We start from the raw sequence: 19,126 nt of genomic DNA, 5'->3' as shown, positions 1-19,126 counted from the left end.
CTTAGTTTTGCAGTTTTGGCCATCTTTCTTACAGATCATGGTAACATTTTACTCACAAACTTTTATTTTGTGGTTTGAAAAGTCCAGTATAATATTTCATTACATTGCACTGGAAATATTTACCCGATGTCTAAACAGTGAAAATGAGGGAAAATGTGAGAATTATTAGATAATGCTTGTATTAAAAAAACTTGACACCAGACTTCAAGATGGCATCCAGCACGTGATGAAATGTCATACTGTTTTACATGCTGTGTTTCACACATCACGATGTTTGACAAAATTGACTTGACTCAAAATAGAAAGAATAATTAAGAATAACTGACCTTGTTTGCCATAAACAGTGTCCTGTCAACAGTTTTAAAGATGTCTTTTTAGTAATCATGTTCAATGGGAAAAATACCCTTTGGACCACTGGGGATATGTTTTATTGCAGTACCTAAATTGGCCACTGGTTGAAAATGGCAGCAAGGTTAAAACTGGGATTATTTCCTGTGAAGCTACATGTAAATGTTTCTGCAAGTCTGTGCAAAGCAGAGTGTAGAGAAGCCACTGAGCGCACTCACCAATCGCAACATATTGAGTGGCATAGTTGAACTAGTTGATTATACAAGTTGCATATGCAAGTAGAAAAGAAACAGCCAAGCAAATGTTTCCGAATGATCCCTGTGTACATTCGCTTAGATGCAGTCCAGAAAAGCATGTGTCAGCCTTGACTGGTAGGTTGCATTGAGCTCAGTATGTTCATGTAAGCTACTTCCTGGTTCAACTTTGACATGCCGACTTGCTGCACAAACTTTTACAGTGCAGTCCCTAAATCTCAGCAATGCTATTTGTGAGTGAAATACTTTGATAACTGATGGGAATGATGGTCAAAACTGTGAAAATAGGGATGTGAAAAACATATTTTCTTTGAAATGTCCAAATGTGCAATCCTAACCCACCCAGATGTGCAAATAAGGAGAGACAGAGAAATATCTGAAAAAGATCAATATGTTAAAATACAGGTACTAACCTCTATTTACTACGATCTACTAGATGTGCGCTTTAGTGTTTAAATTAGATTTGTCGATACCATAATGGTGAGTCACCTGACAAATACCACAGTTAGTCAGCTAACAGGCTAACATTATTTTAACACAAAATCAGTCACATATACCAGTCAATAATATGACATAAATTCAGCTTTTTAAGACGGTGCAACTCAACCATGTAGTAACTGCTGAGTGAACAGAATTGTACATTTAAAATAACAGCAGCTTTTCTCTGCTACCAAAGAAGTGAGGACCTCCAGTATGGCCGCCAGAGGATGTGTTACACCACCTGAAAGCCCCCCATTATTATTCTTGTTGTCTGCGGTTCAAATTAAAGTTGAACCTGGTCAGACAGAAATGGAAAACAAACTCTAAACGATTTTTTTTTTTTTTTCTTTGAATTGACTGCTTTGTCTTTGTTTTATAGATGTACTTTTGCATGTATACATGTCTCCTCTATGTGTTTGTAGAGTTATGTGTCTTGGCAAGAGCAGTATAATGGTGAGAAGATGAAGCAATATTAAAATTGTCCATTATATAGTTTCTAGATGACTATATTGTACATACAAATATACATTCTTAAATAGGAGGCTAGTTACAAACACAAAACACAATATGTACCGATAGTAAAGTCCTTTTGTTTATACTGTGACAATGATATATGAGTTATTGGAACCTTATAAAAAGTAAACAAAATTTGCAAATGATAGCCTGAAGTCTTAGGTACCGCTCATAATGCACACATGCATTCATATCTATTCTCAATGCTTGCTCTCTTTCTCATGCACACTCTAACCCTAACCCCACACACACACACACACACACACACACACACACACACACACACACACACACACACACGTACATTCACGCTCACACATATTGTGAAGGTAATAAATAAAGAGAACTGGGGCTCTTTCATTCGTCTGGATCCTCCATCTCGGCATCTCTGTCTTCATCTTCTTTAACAGCAACCACCTGAAACACAAAGAGACACAAGACAAACCTGTGAGTGACAGCAGACATGAAAAAATACTAAAACAATCACATCTTGTTGCGACTTGAAACAGTTGGCACAGTAAAGAGCATCATGTGGTAAAGTTCATTAAATGTACTGTCATTGTGTGAAGGTAATACAATGAGTGCTTGTTCTGTTGAGCAATTTATCAGCTGTCACATTTACTCTCTTCAGTGAAGAGATTTTCAGTTTTGCTCACGAGTCACAAAACCATGGTATGATGTTCTGAGACATCAGAGAATTATACTGCTGTTATTGTGCTCAGTGATTGTTGAGGCGGATTCTCTGGAAGCAGGTGAGGACACTGGCCAAGTTTGTTAGCATCCTGTAAAACCTCTACCGCACCCTCCACAACATGCTGGTTGAGAGGGGAGCGTCTTCAACTATAGACTTATACCCTCAACATGCTCCACCAAGCGGCACATGAGATATTGCTGCTAGTTGCCATCAAACTATTTAACACATCCCTGAGAGGATGCTGACGTTTTTCTGGACTTGCTTATCGGACTTCATGATTACAGTTTTCATAACTTCTGGCACAATGAAATACACCTCTTTAACATATAACCTATGACTTATTACACCATGCTACAATTTGCACGCTTCTGCACGCATGTCGTCTTATTTGCTTTCTTTCCAGGTGTTAGATGAGAAAAAGCTTCAGGACAGGATTAGCCTAGCTTAGGCAAAGACTGGAGGGAGGCAGAAACAGCTAGCCTTGCTGTCTCCAATGTGGAAACATATAGCTATCAACAATGGTTTCAGTTCAATGACAAATTAACTAGTGTGACACTTTCACTGCATGATATCTTGATGGTACAATAGGAACTACCATTACAACAACACTTCAGAAAACATTTTAAGGGTCAGCCAAGGGATAGGGACAAACATGAAGGAGATGAAGACAAAGACAGAAAAGAGGATTGAAGGGGGTGAAGAGGTAGTGGAAGATGACCAACAGGGAGTAGAAGATGAAGAGGAAGAGAAAGAGGGAGTGAAAGATGAAAGTGAAGGACTAGAGGATGGTGAACAAGAGGGAGGAGAGGATAGGGAAGCGGTGAGAGCACAAGAGGAAGAGGAGGAGTGGATAAAGAGGAAGAGGGAGCAGAGGAACAAGAGGAGGAGTGAAAAAAGAGGAAGAGGAATAAAGGATGAAGAGGAGTGTGCTGTGGACTAATGAATAATTCATTGCCTCTCTTAGGTCCCGTTCTACCCCGACTTTTCCTCTACCCCCTCATGTATGCCAGGAATCTCAAATGCTGGATGAGCGCCTCGCTTATCTGCTGCTCCTGAAGCTTTCTGGATGCAAGCATACATATATTATGTGTCCATGTACATGCATTTACATGTATTTCTGGACTGAAAGTGCATGAGTATATATAAATAAAATCAGTATCAAATGACTCAAGAGGCAGGTCAGTGTTAACCTGGAACAGGGCCTGGGGCAAAGATGAGCCGCAGCGCTGTTTTCAGCCAGCTTATGCAATTTAATAAAACATGACTGTATTCAGGAATATGCAACCTGTACTGAAGCTACTATTAACTAAAAAATAAAAGCTGCATTTTTACATTCATTTTACATACACAGAGAGGACCCATGCCTTAGCAACCTTGAGGTTCTTCTCCTTTCAATTTGTATTGTTCTTAATATCAGCAAGCACATTTGTAATCAAAGCAATTACTACACAGAAAACCTTAATGTCTGCCGTACCACAGCAGCTTTGTCAGGTTGGCTATGTAGGTTTGAAGTCAGCAGCACTGAAGGAACACTGACGTCCTTGTGATGTATGAATGTGTCAGGTGGGACAAAATGTGTGGAGGAATGATTCTAAAATGTAAAACATTGTTCCAGAGAAAGAAAGTGATGTGTGAGGGGCAAGTTAAGATTAAAAGTGTGTTAATGCCCTGGTGTTTGGTGTCTGTTTCCACCCATGTGTACAGTCATTAAGGTCAACCAGCTGCTATCTACAGTTTTGTTACTTTATTTTGGTTTTAAAATTTGCCTTTATGGTCCTGTACACCCACACAGATGTACACAGGTAAACACAGGTATTCTGGCTGAGTAGTCACCAGACATAAGAATAATAAAGGTGTAATTTCTCCAGCCCTAAGAGATGCACCAAAGATGACAGGAGAGTGAGATAGATGCCGTCACACACTGAACATAACCACTCAGTCTGGTGAAGTGGTCTAGCTCATCTGTTAAGGTCAAGGTCACTGAAAGACTGTTCCTCTGTGTGTGAGGAGATACAGTAGCCATGTGTGAATGAATGAGTGTCATCACTCCTCACTTCACTGTCATCCACTCTACAAGCCAACAAGGCATTCATTGTTTTAAAGGGACTTAATGTGCTAAGAACAGATGTAGGCTTCCGCTCGCCTGGGATCAAAGAGCACCACGAAGATGTGTGTGTGTGTGTGTGTGTGTGTGTGTGTGTGTCACGGGGTTCCACTTGGGAAGCAGATGGAGCTGGTGGGTGGGTTTTGTCGGGAGGATTTAGCAGGCGTGGCCAGCTGCTGGCTGTCCTTTAATAGAGACAGTCTCACCCTCCCCCCAGAAATGAAAATCTTAAAATGCTTGGAACAGACACATACACAACAATCGAAAGACGAGCAAATGGGAAAGAGGGAAATGGGAGGAACAGAAGACAACAGAAAAAGCGAATTACACAGATGTTTGAAGAGATAGCAATATTTTTGCATAAAATCACTGATAACAGTTATTAAATATACACTCCTCCACAACAGTGTCATAGTAGTATAGTACTTTGTCTTGCTAATCTACTATGTATCTGAACAAAAACAGAAAAGTCTTCAGTATCAGACTGCCTTTTCTCCTAACAAGTCTTAACCATGCATGTCTTGAAACAGGCAGATCACTGCCATGTTTCACTTCATGTCAGCTGTAAAGACCTGCTCTTTTTCAGGGCTGATTATAACCTGCTCTGCTAAAACAAAACTTTTCTCTTGACTGGACTGCAGTATAAGCCCACACACTAACTTAGAGGACACCACATTTCTCCTGTTTGGTTCAACCCCAGAGGACAGTTTTGGACATATATTGATAAGTATCTCCCAACAAGTTTGGCATTTTCTTTCAAAACACTGATCTCTACAGTGGCAGTAAGAAGGGAGACAATGTACTGAAACAACACTCTGCATGCTGACCTGCAGACACAGCAGGTCATTCATGAACGAACATTTGACTACTTGTGGAAATCTACTACATGAACTCAGCAATCTCTACCTACCTCTACACTCTTTATCCTCATCCTCCACCTCCTTTTCCCTCATCCTCCTGCCATGTTCTATCAGAAATCATCTCTTCATTCCCGTTTCCATCAGGCACTGCTCTCCCAAACACACAACTGTCTATCGTTATCAGGGAAAAACACTTGTTGAACCCTACTTAAGTCTCAGGTGGGCAGCAGGGAGGCTGCAGACACACCTTAACTTTACCTCCACTTCCATAACATGGATATAGTTGGCTTTCTACTGCAACCCCATTTCTTAAATATGTAAACAATATGTGAGAGTTTAAGTCATTTGCTGCATGGCTCTACACTATTTCTCAAACCCGCTTGGCTGAATCAGACTGACAGACGTGCACCCCGTCTGACCATCCACCCATGCCCCCAAAGTTCAGGGATCACGACATCTGACCCCTCCCCCTGCAGGGAGGTCCCGTTATGTCTGATCCTGTTTAATGAACTGAGTCAGACTGCCCTTAAATGTCACTCTCTGAACACCCCGAGCTGGGAAGGCGCTGATGGTTTAATAAGCTGCTTTATTATGGCTCTGTTTGCATGTATGTATAAGTGTATGTGGAATGACTTTAATTTACATACAGATATTTTTCCATATTTTTATTCAATCTTCCCATTAGAACTTGACTTGTACTTTAAGTTTCCAGTGATTTTAGGGGGGATGTGGTGTTGTGTTACCAAGTCTGTGTTGTGCTGCCACTTTCACAACAAACGCTCCACTGTCTCTACAGAGTGCTGATAATTAACAGCAGTCTGTTGGAACATCTCAGATGACCATTTCCACATGCAGTGACACACACAAACACACACAGTGATTTTCTGCAGCTTGTGGGATGTTTTGACGGTGTCCATTAGTCAAGACGAAACTCAGTGTTTGTATAGTAGAAACCCTTTAATACAGAGGGGACTTAAATGTGTTTAACAAGGAAATGGCCCTGTTTGATCTGGGTTCTCAGGTAATCCAGTCTGGATTAACTTTTAGAAGTAACAACGTGGGATACAGACAGGTCTGGTTCTCAGCACCTGTAGCCTGCTGCACTGCTAAACCTGGTCATTGTACCAGTGCTGTAATGAAAATTCATACAGCCCATCTGTAATGGAACACAGTAGCCATAAAGAGAGTGACCACAAGGGTGAAAGGGGAGGAAGGTAGGAAAAAATGCTATGAAGAGAATTAAAAGTTGCAAAGATTAAATAAGAGTAAAATCACATCTCTGGTATGTTACCTTGTTTTGACCTTTCACTGTAGCATCACCCTGAGTTAATTTGTGCCATCTGAAATTTCTATATTGATGATCAATTACTGTGGTAAGACAACGATGTGTAGAGCTTTGGTAATACCGCATCATTTACTTATTGCATGTGGTTCAGAATAAATGCATTGAAATGTGAAAGCATGCTTGTTGGTCTTTACTGTGAGACTTGCTGAAATTTGTGACCCTTGAAATTTGCAATTAGGTCATGTTGTGTTGAAATGTTGCGTTAACATAAGAGATTTTAATATATGATTAACAAAGTTGATAAGAAAGACAACAATCCACACAACATGCAGATTTGGGGGGGGGGTGCAGCACATGCCATGCTTTTTTTTTTGTCAGCATTGGTCACACCTTCTTGCATGTTTTTAGTATGGGTTTTTTAAAGAGGATAGCCCAGGTGAACACGGGGAGAACATGCAAACTCCACACAGAAAGGCCCCTTTCCTCAAGCAGCAGGCACCGAGGGCATGTTGCAGGACAGGCCCCCGGCACCCACAGTGGGAATCGAACCCTGGACCTTCTAACTGTGAGGCGACAGTATTACCATTGTGCAGTAATAACACAGTGAAGTGATTTGGTGAGGAGATACAAAATCAGAGAACTATACTGAGGCATATCCCTCTAAGCAATACAATTAAAATCAAAAAACAAGCCTAAACAGAATGTCGAAATAAATAATAGTTTATTAGTGCAAGAATGCAAGATAATGGGCACATATTTTTTTTTTTTTTGCAAAGACAGCCACAGCAAACATAGTGTATGGGAATCTGCTAATGACGCATTCATGAACTGAAAATATGTGTGAATTGGCAAACAAATATAAGACATATCGGCTTTGACGAATTAGTGTAATCTCAAAAATGAGAACTCAGTTAAGAAATTAGGGCATCAGTACAATGGGATTCAGTGTGTCAGTTAACGCTAATGTCTGTAGCTCTCCCAGCTCGTTGCTCTCTGCAGTGCCGACGGGTCTGCAGAAAAGGCAGAGTGGCTGTGAAAGTGAAGGCTACAAATGACGTGCCTCCTATAAGTATATTCTAACATGTCAACCACACCAAACTCTATACTTAATCCAACCATCTCTAGCCTCAAATAAAATGTACCATTTTTGACTTGTAACATGACAATAACAGGCATGCTTCATAAGTAAAGCTGCATTAATCATTATTTCTATATTGACAAAGGATCGAGTGACTGTGTAATGTGAGTGAAGCTGCTCAACCCACACGTTATTATGACCTGACTCTGTAGTTACCATTTTTCCCACTTTTTTTTTTTTTTTTAAAGCCTGTAAACTCTTAATTTCCAACAGTAGGCAGCTGTCATGAAAAACCCACTGTGGATCACCTGCTCAGCACGGAACGGCAGACAGACACAATGAACAAGTACCTGGTGAACACAGTAGAGCATTTACCAGCTAAAGAAAGAGATATTTTTGGTGGAGACCAAATCAGAGCGGGCGGCACGGTGGGGCAGCAGGTAGTGCGCGTGCCTCACAGCAAGAAGGTCGCCGGTTTGATCCCCAGGTCGGGTGGGGCACTCCAGCTTCCCCCCACAGACCGAAAAACATGCTCATTAGGTTAATTGGTGACTCTAAAATTGGCCTTTGGTATGAGTGTAAGCGTGAATGGTTGTTTGTTGGTATGTGTTGCCCTGCGATCGGCTGGCGACTGGCTCAGGGTGTACCCCACCTCTTGGCTGTCGACATAGGCTCCAGCCCTACAGCTTGGTTACAGCTTGTTCTGTGGCCTTAAAAAGTCACTCATGCCATTTGAAACATTTTAAAGAACAGCCTTCTTATCTATCAGGCCAATTACAGGGCTTTTACAAATCTGATGGTTCAATTATTTAGCGATGTGAATGGCTATCTGAGATATGGTGTGAAAACTAGACAAATTACTGACCAAAACGGAGACTGGTGCCTTTGATTTACCCTGCTTTCAATGTGAGACAACAAAGAATGAACAGGAGGATTTGCAATGAACTGGTGTACTGGGGAGCAGCTGGTGGACCTCAGGGGCCTCCCGCTATATGAGCAGGAGATTCCACAGAGGCTCTGCCCATTGACCTACACGTTGCTGCATTAGCTGGGAAAGTTGTTTTAGCTTCACGCTCACGGCTTACAGTGCTAATACACCATCTCTGAATGGCACCACAGAAGCTGCTTCACTTCTGGACATAGCAGGATAACATGTGCTAAATGACCGATTTTGACTTTCCATCTCAAGGCTGATTGCAATATTGTTTATGGATTAAAGATGGCAAAATCTGCAGAATAACTAAGAATAATGTCAACATGCCAAAACCACACCTGTTTAAGTGGACAGGAATGTATATCAAAGTCCTCCCCGATGATTTAAGGGTTTAGCAAATTGTGGGACTGCTGTGTATTTTGGTCTGTGCATGGCTACTCAGTAATGTGGCTGTGAAATAATAGTGGTCTAGATCCAGTTGGTAGGAAAAGGGAAAATGAACACTCAGCTCCACAGCTTGCAGACTTGCCAGCTCTCGGCTCTAATACAAACACTTTCTTCTTTGTTTTTCTTGCCTCAGTTGTCTGGGCCAGAGTCAGTGAATATGAGTCTTTAAAGCATGCATAGACACAATCCCACACACACACACAGACACACACACACACATGCACACGCACACACGCACACACACAGACACACACACACACAATTCTGTACCACCACAGACAGCCTACACTATGCTTCACATTCATGTGTTTCCTATTACCCCATGTCCTGGCAGCACACTCTTTCTGTTCAGTTTCTCCAGAATCAGCAGTTAATAGCATGAATCACACCGCCCAAAATTCTGCACACACAAAGACACCGTGCAATCCCACCTTCACAACTGTTCGAACTTACAACAGACAAACAGTACCTCAGGAGCATTTGTAACTGTACAACTAAGGTACAAACACACTGCTCACATAAATTACACATTCTTATCCCACTGACTCCTGACTCTGCTAGTGCAGGTGCAAATTATTATGCACACATTCCTGCATGCATTGAGGTCATTGGGTTGAAAGGCAGCTCTTCTGCAGTGTTGTCTGCCAATCTCTGCATCAGAGACCTCTTTAGTTTAGTCACTGTAATCATCATTTCACTCCAGGAATGCTCCAAACGAGGTCCTTTCAAGAAATGGAGCAGTGTAGCTGTAGTTAAAGGATAATCTAAATTTATTATAAGTGGGGTCTTATTTTTGTAGTATGAGCCATGGGTATAAATAACATTTCCAAAGCAAAGACCAGCCGCCAGTTATTTTAAATGTCAATCAACACTCCTCATCTGGTGCAGCAGGTGGCCCTACATTACTGAACATTGTGGACGAGACTTTCTGCTCATAGGGTTCAACCAATATGGAGCATCTGCTTACAATGTTTTGAAAGTAGCAATAATGTGGATTTTCTGCAAAGATTTCTTCATAAAAGTCAAAATTTTCAGTGCTTCCCGCAGAGCTCATCTACCCTGCCAGGGCAGAAGCGCTTCACATAAGGAAGTTAGACCTTGATGGGACTTTAAAACATTCCCTTGAAAACCAGACCGCTGATGTGGAGTGACACTATGACCCATTTTAACTACATGACATGTTAGAATCTCATTTAAAGTGCAGTTAAAGCTAATTCATCACCATTCCCCAGCTCAGCTTGTGTTATGCTGTGTGGAGCTGCGGTGAGGAGTAATGAGTGTACACTGAGGGTCAGAGAATGCCCCGGGTGGAAACGCCTTCATCCACGAACTCGCAAACACACCCACTCGCTGGGGTTCGCCAGGTTCCCATTCCATAAATCCTTGTTTGGGGGTATGTTTTTCTTGTCTGGGGCCTGGCTGACTTCCCCCTCACTGGAGTTTATGTAAGGTGATGGAAACACTGAGAGAGGGTGGAGGACACAGATGGGAGGAGGAGGGCATTAGAATGTTACTGGGAAAGGAAAGCAAAGAAGAAAAAGCTTGGTAAATGTATTTGTCAAGTGAAACATTGGTAAGGGAGGGAGGCTTAGACAGACAGTGTAAAGAGAAGAGCAGAGCAGATACCAGAATCAGTTGTAAAGTTATGAGCCATAAGAGGCTGCTGCCTGGCATCTACAGTCAAGGTTTCACTGTTAATGTGATTGGCCACTCTAAATCAGCTGGCCTCCTGCTGGGCCCCACCACGGAGACCACCATCACCCTCCATTAGCTAACTCTGACACTGATTAATATACACATTGGAACCCTACCAGTCCTACCAAAAGGCTTGGATAAGCACACGCTTGTTAAAACCTCACCATACAAACATATTGCACACATGTGATTTTATCTTTTGGAAATGTATCATGAAATGTTTCAGTTTTTAAGAAGATCATGAGTTCAAAAAAATGCTAGAAGCTCTGCGAGGCTATACAGACACAGGTACAGTGTTTACCACAGTCACTGTCTTTGGCATGTTAGCATGCTAACATTTGCTATTTATCACTGAGCGCAAACACAGGTGAGGCTGATAGAATAGTCTTCAGTTCTACATCTAAGTAAGTATTGGATTAACTAAAATTTTGATCTGATGATGGCTCTAGATGAGCAGTCAGAGGACCATGACATAATGAATGTCAGTCCATCAAGGAGTTTTGAAGACATTTCACTTTGACCCAAAATGTCAAACTACTCATGGCACTAAGGTCACAAGCAGGGGACTCAAGTCACTGGGATCCCTCATTTGAAAACCATGAACGTCTGAATCGTATTTTGTGCCAATCCATCTAGTATATGTTGGAATATTTTACTGGACAAGTGAAAATTCTCACATTGCTATCATTAGAGCCATACTGCTAGTGTGGCTAGGCCTATGCATCTGATTTTTCCTTAAAAAAGATATCTGTACACCTCAATTTATACTTCTCTCTTAGACCTCAATGACTACAAATAAGTATGTAGAACATGGAATTTTATTTAGAATGAAGCTGAACGAATACACAGAATCAAAAAGTAATATGAGAATATGAGATGCAAGCAAGCTTGTACTGCGTAATTTGTATTAGTAGGTTGCTCATGTAGGTCACATTAGACATCAAGACACAACCACTGCAGACAAGATATTAGATAATGAGTATGATCAGTGCATAGATCAGTGTATAGAAAAGAAAAATTAAAATGAAAAAACTCTATACATTATTCACACGATTCTCTGTAGGAAACTGGTTCACTGGAACTCATGGGATGTTATGGAAGTCTGTAATATTAACATTAATCACAGTGTTGCTTGCCACTGTCTCGCGGGTTTGAAAGAGTCATAACTACAAAAATCTTACATTGTTTCAACTTAGAGCTGACATAAAAAGATCTCTGATATACAGTCATTTCAGTTTAAGTATGTTGAAGCAATAACATGAATATGTGTTTTATTCCCTGTTATAAGCTGTGACTGATTGCATGCCTTTGGAAGCCAAATGGTGGTGAAAAAAGCAGTTTGGAAACTTGGCTTGATTACAAGTTGGGGTGTTTCATTTGAGGGCAGCTAGCTTTGGTGAGCCAGCTGAGTGTTTGCCAAACTCATGGTGAAAGGCTCTATTAAATTCATGATCATTCCCAAGACAGCTTCAGTAGCTGTTTCGGGGTGTTTGCAAGTAAAATCTGTGTGTGTCTCTCTCTACACATCAGGCAAATGTGCCAAGAAAAACAGTAGCAAGACCAAGTCCTAAGCCCTGCTAGCATCCCCTGGAGGCTGCAATGTTCATCACACCCCACATGATTGAAGCATTGAATGGGTTTATTAAAATGATATAAGTTTATAATTCCTTTCAAAATTAAATAGGTTTATGGGAAATGGGCTCACTCAAATACCTGGCAATTAGGTTATGAGATATGTTGTTTTGAAAACTCAGACTATGGTTTGAGGATGGCACTAGAAGAAAACTCCTCCGTCTTGAAAATGAAAAGGTTCATCCTTTGAGACTCACAAATGTACTCACTAAATTGCATCATAAGCAGCCCTTAGAAATTTTAGAAATTTTGGCCTGATGGAGGCATTACAGAGAGGATGCAGGGTGAACAAAAACATAAGGATTCATCCTCAGGGGGTGATGAATATCTGCAGCTAATTGCATAAGCATGTAATCATTCAAACCTGATATACCACATCACCCATGAAAGCCACCGGACTGTCCAAAATTTTATGGGTTCATCCTCGGGACTCACAAGGATAAACCCATAAAATTTTTGAATTCCTAGCAATCTGAAAACTGAGATTATGCTTAGAAAAAGGTTCATCCAAACTGAAAAGGGTTCAAACATTTTGCACAAGTGGAAATGTTGGTCTGATGGCTGTGGAAAGGTCTCATGATGAACAAAAATAATAGGATTCATCGTCTGTCGATGATGAATATCCATGGCTAATTTTAACTTGATATACCTTCTTATGCAAAAAAGCTTGTGATTGTTATGGGTTCATTCTCTGAGGCTCGTGTGTGCACAGTAAATCTCATGGCCTAGTTAGTTTTTAATACTTGTTGGTTACAAGGGGAAATTTTGATTTGGTGGTGGTGTAAGATGATAAGCCAGGGGGTCATCTAAATAATTGCTATCCTCTGGGGATCATGAAAATGAATGCCAAATTTAATGGCAAGTGTTGAACAGGCAAAACAGCTAAAAGGCCAGTAAGTATCTGGGGAACATCTTGCATTTTTTACTAGCCCAAAGGCCTCAGGGAAAGCAAGCGATGAAGTGTTCTGCCTCATATAAATGACACTAGACTGCTCCTGTACAAAGCGTTGCTGCATGTTGGTGACTACAAAGATCTACTTAATTGGAAGTTTTACCAGAAAAAGCTAAGTAGCCAGCTGTACTTCTGCACGGTTCCTGTGTACTAACAGCAGCTGCTGATATTACACTGTCAATGGACTCTATGACAATACAACTGATGGATTATTCATCAGTGGATGACACTGATGAGCTACAAACCTGTGATCACATCCCATCTCCATATCCATCGCTGTGCTCTAATGAACCAGTGGTGGAAGGGCTGATCAATGGTTTTGCTGGCATACGTTTATCTATTCCCATCTCTACATATGGCTTATCCTGCACCTCTCTTCCCCCCTCCCATTGACCTATATCAATCAATCACCAACATCTATGAACATGGTATCTGGAGGTTTCACAATGTCAAGAAGAATTTTTTTTGAAGTTGCAAGAAAGTGAAACTGTGACTTTAAGCACTAAAATGAAGGAACAAAGTTGGTAAAAGCATCTTCTTTATGATGATATGTCAGTCTTATCCAAGCAATATTGAGATAACTTGCTCTACATACAAATAATAGATGGTTGACCAGCCGACATTTTCTATCCTTAGGTTCCCGTCAAAAAGGCAAAAAAACAAAACTGCGAGTATAACTACTTACAACATGAGGATTTTAAAATACGCTTGTATCTTCTGCCTACTCTTCATAAAATATTCTAGGGAAGAATTCAGTGCCTCTCTATGACCAGTTAAAACATTAAAGCCTGAACATTGTAGAAACACTGCACAGTTTGATCTCTTTGACAGGCTATTTATATAGCTAGGCTTAAACCCTCACCCAACCGAGGCTCACGATGAAGACATCAACACACCGCAGCTAGCCTAATCTCTCTCAAGATAAATCTGTCATGAAAATGATGGTAGAAAAAAAGAGATTTGTATTACTTTAAAAGCCTGCTTTCCATCCTGTTTTATCTTTTTCAGTGTTGCCAACAATTCCCTGCATCTAGAGATTAAATTCTCATATGCTCAGTGACAACTGGTCTTAAAACAGCATCACAGGCAAGACAGGAAGGCACACTTTGTCACATACAGGGCAGATTCGTGAAGTTTGGTGAGAATGCAATAAGGAGTAGTAATACACAATTTCATTCAAGAACACAGATCCCTAAAATTCTCTGTCTATGCTGGTTAAGCATAGGATGTGCATGTTGCTGGTTAAAAAGAAAATAACCTTATGTATCTGATGCTGGGAATGTTCTTCCTCTCCACAGGAGAAAACTAAATCAATTTCATTGGTTTCTTGTCATATTTTAAGCTTTATTATGCATGGGGCAGTGTTTGACTGGGGTTGTAAGTTCATTTCATTGACTTTTTAACGACATATTGATTTTCAGGGCTTTTGTAGAATAACGCTAAAACTCGTCCCATTCCTTTCTGTAGGACAGTACAACAGTATGTAAGAATCAAGAGACTTGGGCTCACATGGGTAAGGCCTTTACTCAACAGATAGAAGGTAAGAATCGATGTTAGTACAGTTGCGTTAGTTGAATTGAGCCTAGAGGCCCACATTAGGTCGGCATATTGTTTTAGAGAATGTCAAAACTTGCGATTCTGCTGCTGAAGAAATTCATTAATTCTGACAAGAAGAAAAACAAATAACATCATAAAATATTTATATTGGACTGAAGACTTTACAAATTCAAATTAAGACAAGTTAATATTTCATAAGGCCTGATGAATTTGAATTTAAGAGACTTTTTAAAGATTTGCAGACAATTAATGGCACGGAGAACACTGTATGTTAGAAAATGACCCCCTGCTTGGCATCACTATCAGGCCAACATTTCTACTTGTACAAACCAAATATCAGAATCTCTCAAGGGCATATTCATGCTCTCAAGGGGCAATTCACCCAATTTGGTTAAGGGTTGGGGAATTATTGTGATCATGGTTAAAAGAAACCAATGTTGTCTGCTGGTAGGAGACAGGACGCACACCTTAGTCTCTAATGTCAGTTAAACACGTTCTATACCCAAGCATCGACTCTGACTTCCTCCCTAAGAGATTTTGTGGTGTTTAAACAACATCTTGCTTTTGCTTTTGGTTGTCAAGACAAAGTAAACATTTCACTTTCAGTGTTTGAGCTAACAACCAATGCTGTCATTTTTCTGATGAGGACAGTTTTGATTCTACAGTTCAAAAACACAATATTTCACAGGAGGTGCATGTAAATACTGGGTGGTTGCATTCTGGGCTCCATAAAGCTTTGAAATGATAGAGTGGAGAGCAGACTCCCACTGCAGCCAGCAGTTGGGGTTGTATGGCCAAGTGAAGAGCCAAGAGGCCAGTAGGTTAATTTTAGAGCTCTGTGGTGTCACTGGAAGTCTGCTGCTACCCCTCTGTTTAGGCTTCTCCCAAGCCTGCTCAAGCGCCACATACACACTCTGCATACATTTCATACATCACTTTCTTCTCAGTTTCAGAACTATGTAATAGGTGGTTGGTCTTGAGAGCTCAACTGCGAGATAGGATAGTTGTGGTGGTGCTCTGGCAGCTGTGGTGTCACTTTCCTGTGAATTACAGTCTGTGTTGAAAAGACTGGGTGTTGCCCACACTGGAACATGAACACTGTATCCGATTGCAAAGAACATTTGTTTGGAAAGCCACCCTGACATTCTGGATTGTTTGGCTGGAGATATCAACGACAAGCCATTGTCCCCGCTTGAAGGAGTGTGTAGAGAAAATATACATAGCGCATGTAAAAGCGATTACTCTATGTTTTCAGAGGGTATTTTTACATTGTAAACAGAAGTACAATGTTGCATTTTATACCAAATGCTTGACTGAAACAACAACACTTGCCACTGCAGTACATATTGTGCTTCAAATTCAATCAAGCTTGAACCCAAAAAAACAAACAATATGGAAGGATAAGGCAGCCACTGTATATTTTCATTATTACCATTCATGGGCCTGTGAGCACGTACCCAATACTAAATGGGCCATCTAAGCATGTTAGTCTTCCTCCATCACAGTGAAGGGGCTGCTGTTGGTGCCTGTGAAAGCTGCTTTATTGAGGCCTAAACGGCTGCATTTAGTGAGGAAATCAGCTTGAACATACCATTCTATTTCTGTACGTTCTCCTCTCTCCTCCTAATGGGATTATAGGCAAATAGAGACAGAGAGGGCATGGCACATAGAGAAAATTTAGGTATTTAGGCTGTGGGGGAGAATGTGAGTAACAGCCTACATCTGCATAAATTCATGTGCATATGTCTATTTGTTTGCCTGTCTGTTATAGGATGTATGTTTGTGGATATGCAAAAAGTGACACCATAGGCTAAGCAAATTGCCATGATATGTATGTAACACATTCATGCACCTCAGAGGATGAACCCTTTTAATTTACAATACTCAATGATGTTTCCTCTAGTACCACCTTTTAGCTCAAAGGTCATCTAGCATCATTAGAAATTGTTCATATACAGCAGTTCTGCACAATTCATGCCAGTGTCAACTGTCAATACAGCAACTACTTGATCCTTTATGTAACAAGCAAGGGTGTGAAGATTGGGGTGGATGGGTGTGTAGCAGGATGGAAAGAGTAACCATCCATCCATCCATTTTCTATACCGCATATCCTTTTCAGGATTGCGGGGGGTGCTGGAGCCTATCCCAGCCGTCAACGGGCAAGAGGCGGGGTACACCCTGGACCGGTCGCCAGTCGATCGCAGGGCAGAGTAACCAATATTACTTAACTTTAAAGAACTTTTACTCAAATCAAAGTAAATGTATTTGTGTAAAATTGTACTGAAGTAAAAAGTAGGTCAGCTAAACTGTACTCATGACTGTAAACATAATTGAATTACATTTTTAAAAGTAGGGGAAGAAATGCTACATGATGATACTGTTAAATCAAAGAATGCCTTAAAATAGACTTCATTAAATGTCAACATAATACGTAATTGTGCCATCAAGCCCTGATGTCCATTAAAAAAAATTCAACTTTTATAGAAAGCACATTGCAGCCTGTGCATACAACTCAATCAGTCATCAATTACTGTATATACATCATCCATTCTAAAGATACAAGTACCTCCCTCAGTGTTAGGGTTTAGGGTTTTGGAATGACATCATGAAGCCATTCTTGAGACTCATGGTGGAACAACAGCTAACAAAGACACTTAATAATGGTTTTTCCTTTCATTTGTCACCTATTTGTATATACATACTCACTCTGATGATAGAGGCTATACAAATTGCATGGTTCTGTGGCTGTACACTGGTGTATTTCAAACAGCTTCACAGCTCTGAGGCGCTGTGGTCTGGAGCAGACGAAACAATAACAATAAATGTGTGGTCTGACCATTCAACACCTTTCTCCCACAGGAAAATAATTAAAGTCTACTTTCTCTCATATAGAGAGTGCCAATAAAAGGGCAAAAGACTGCAGCACACTCCACTGAATCTAATCATGCAGTCATTAATATCCTTATATGTTTTCCCTAAAGAAAACAAGAGCAGCAACAGAGTTGGTGGATTTACATTAGATTCATGCTCTGTCCTCATTAGATTTTCTCAAGGAGAGAAGAGACTGAGATGGGATAGGGATGGTCATTATAACACACTATGTAATTAGGCAGTCTAACCCCCTCCTCCCCACCAGCTGTACATTCCATAATCCATATTCAAATGCAGCACTGACACAGAAACAGAGTTGTGCAGACCAAAGAGCACCACTGGCACTGTTCAGCACTCGGCCCTGGCCTTGGGGATGTGTTGTGGGGTTTTTGGAAAGATTTGGAAGGGTAGGGACTGTAATTTGAAGGACCACTGGTTTGGATAATGAGCTCTGTGTTCCTCTCTTTTGCAGATAGAAATGCAGACAAACACAAAAACAACCAAATGAGAGACTGCAAAGCTGGACTTGATCCAAATCCTCACTCCTTCAATTTTACTTCCTCTAACTGTACAAGAAACACCATGTTATGACTAAATAGGAAAACATTAAGGCATGTGATTCTTTTATAAATCCTTCATCTTTTGTCCTTACGCAGCTTCTGCAAGAAAGCAGTTCAGCATGCTGCTGTTTGGCCTCCAGTTTATAATTCTGTGTGATGAAGATTTAGTTCAGCATCGCCCCCTCTGGAGAACACTATTGTCAAGTGTATTAATTAGCCTATTTTGTGTAAGTATAACGATCTGCATAGTTTAGTTAATTTACGAGGCATGCATAAGAATGATGGAGGAGGATTGCAGAGGAGGAAATCTGCTTGGGAAATTTGTTTCATATTTACATAATTATTTAGAAGCTCCTGCCGATGCTGAAACTGAAATTTTGGTCTTTAATTTATTCCAAAAGGCTTGTGTTTGCTCAGGGATTGTGCACAGGGACTCAGATGGTTAATCAAGCATATGTATAATTCATTTTCTAAGCATGGGGTCTGGCACTGAGGCTGTTAAGATGAGCTTTTCTAAATGTAATATTTTCACTTTCTCCCTGTGAAGTTGGAACCATATACTCTGAAGACTTGGTCTATATCAACAGTGCCCAACCTAAACATCATGTAATAGGAGGATTTTCTGAGGATGACAATATGGATCTACTACTGCCTCCCCCATTCCCCCTCCTGCTCCTGCCTCTTGCCTCCTGCCTCTATCTATACACCCCTGCTGAGACCCCCACAAGTCAGTCTGAGGCTGCTTACACAAACAATTAGAAGATATTTTTGGCGTACAAAAAAAGAAGAAATTATTCAGTAATTGTGCCTTCGGTTAGAGCAGCCACTTTGTTTAAAGCCTCCTGCAATGAAACACACACAC

General features: G+C 40.7%; 1 protein-coding gene across 3 annotated transcripts in view; it reads right to left on the bottom strand.

Moving 5' to 3' along the window:
* Positions 1-1,432: 1,432 nt before the first annotated feature.
* cdk14 (cyclin dependent kinase 14) overlaps positions 1,433-19,126 on the bottom strand; it is a 180,529-nt gene continuing 162,835 nt past the window's right edge. For all 3 annotated transcript variants that reach the window (XM_070965868.1, XM_070965870.1, XM_070965869.1), the window contains one exon: positions 1,433-2,012. The gene's annotated coding sequence lies outside the window, so the exon portion shown is untranslated. The remainder of the gene's footprint in view (positions 2,013-19,126) is intronic.

This window comes from Chaetodon trifascialis, chromosome 7 (genome assembly GCF_039877785.1).
Source record: "Chaetodon trifascialis isolate fChaTrf1 chromosome 7, fChaTrf1.hap1, whole genome shotgun sequence".
In the NCBI taxonomy this organism is placed as follows: Eukaryota; Metazoa; Chordata; class Actinopteri; order Chaetodontiformes; family Chaetodontidae; genus Chaetodon; species Chaetodon trifascialis.
The sequence above is the reverse complement of the archived record's forward strand: the minus strand, read 5'-3'. Positions and strand labels throughout refer to the sequence as shown.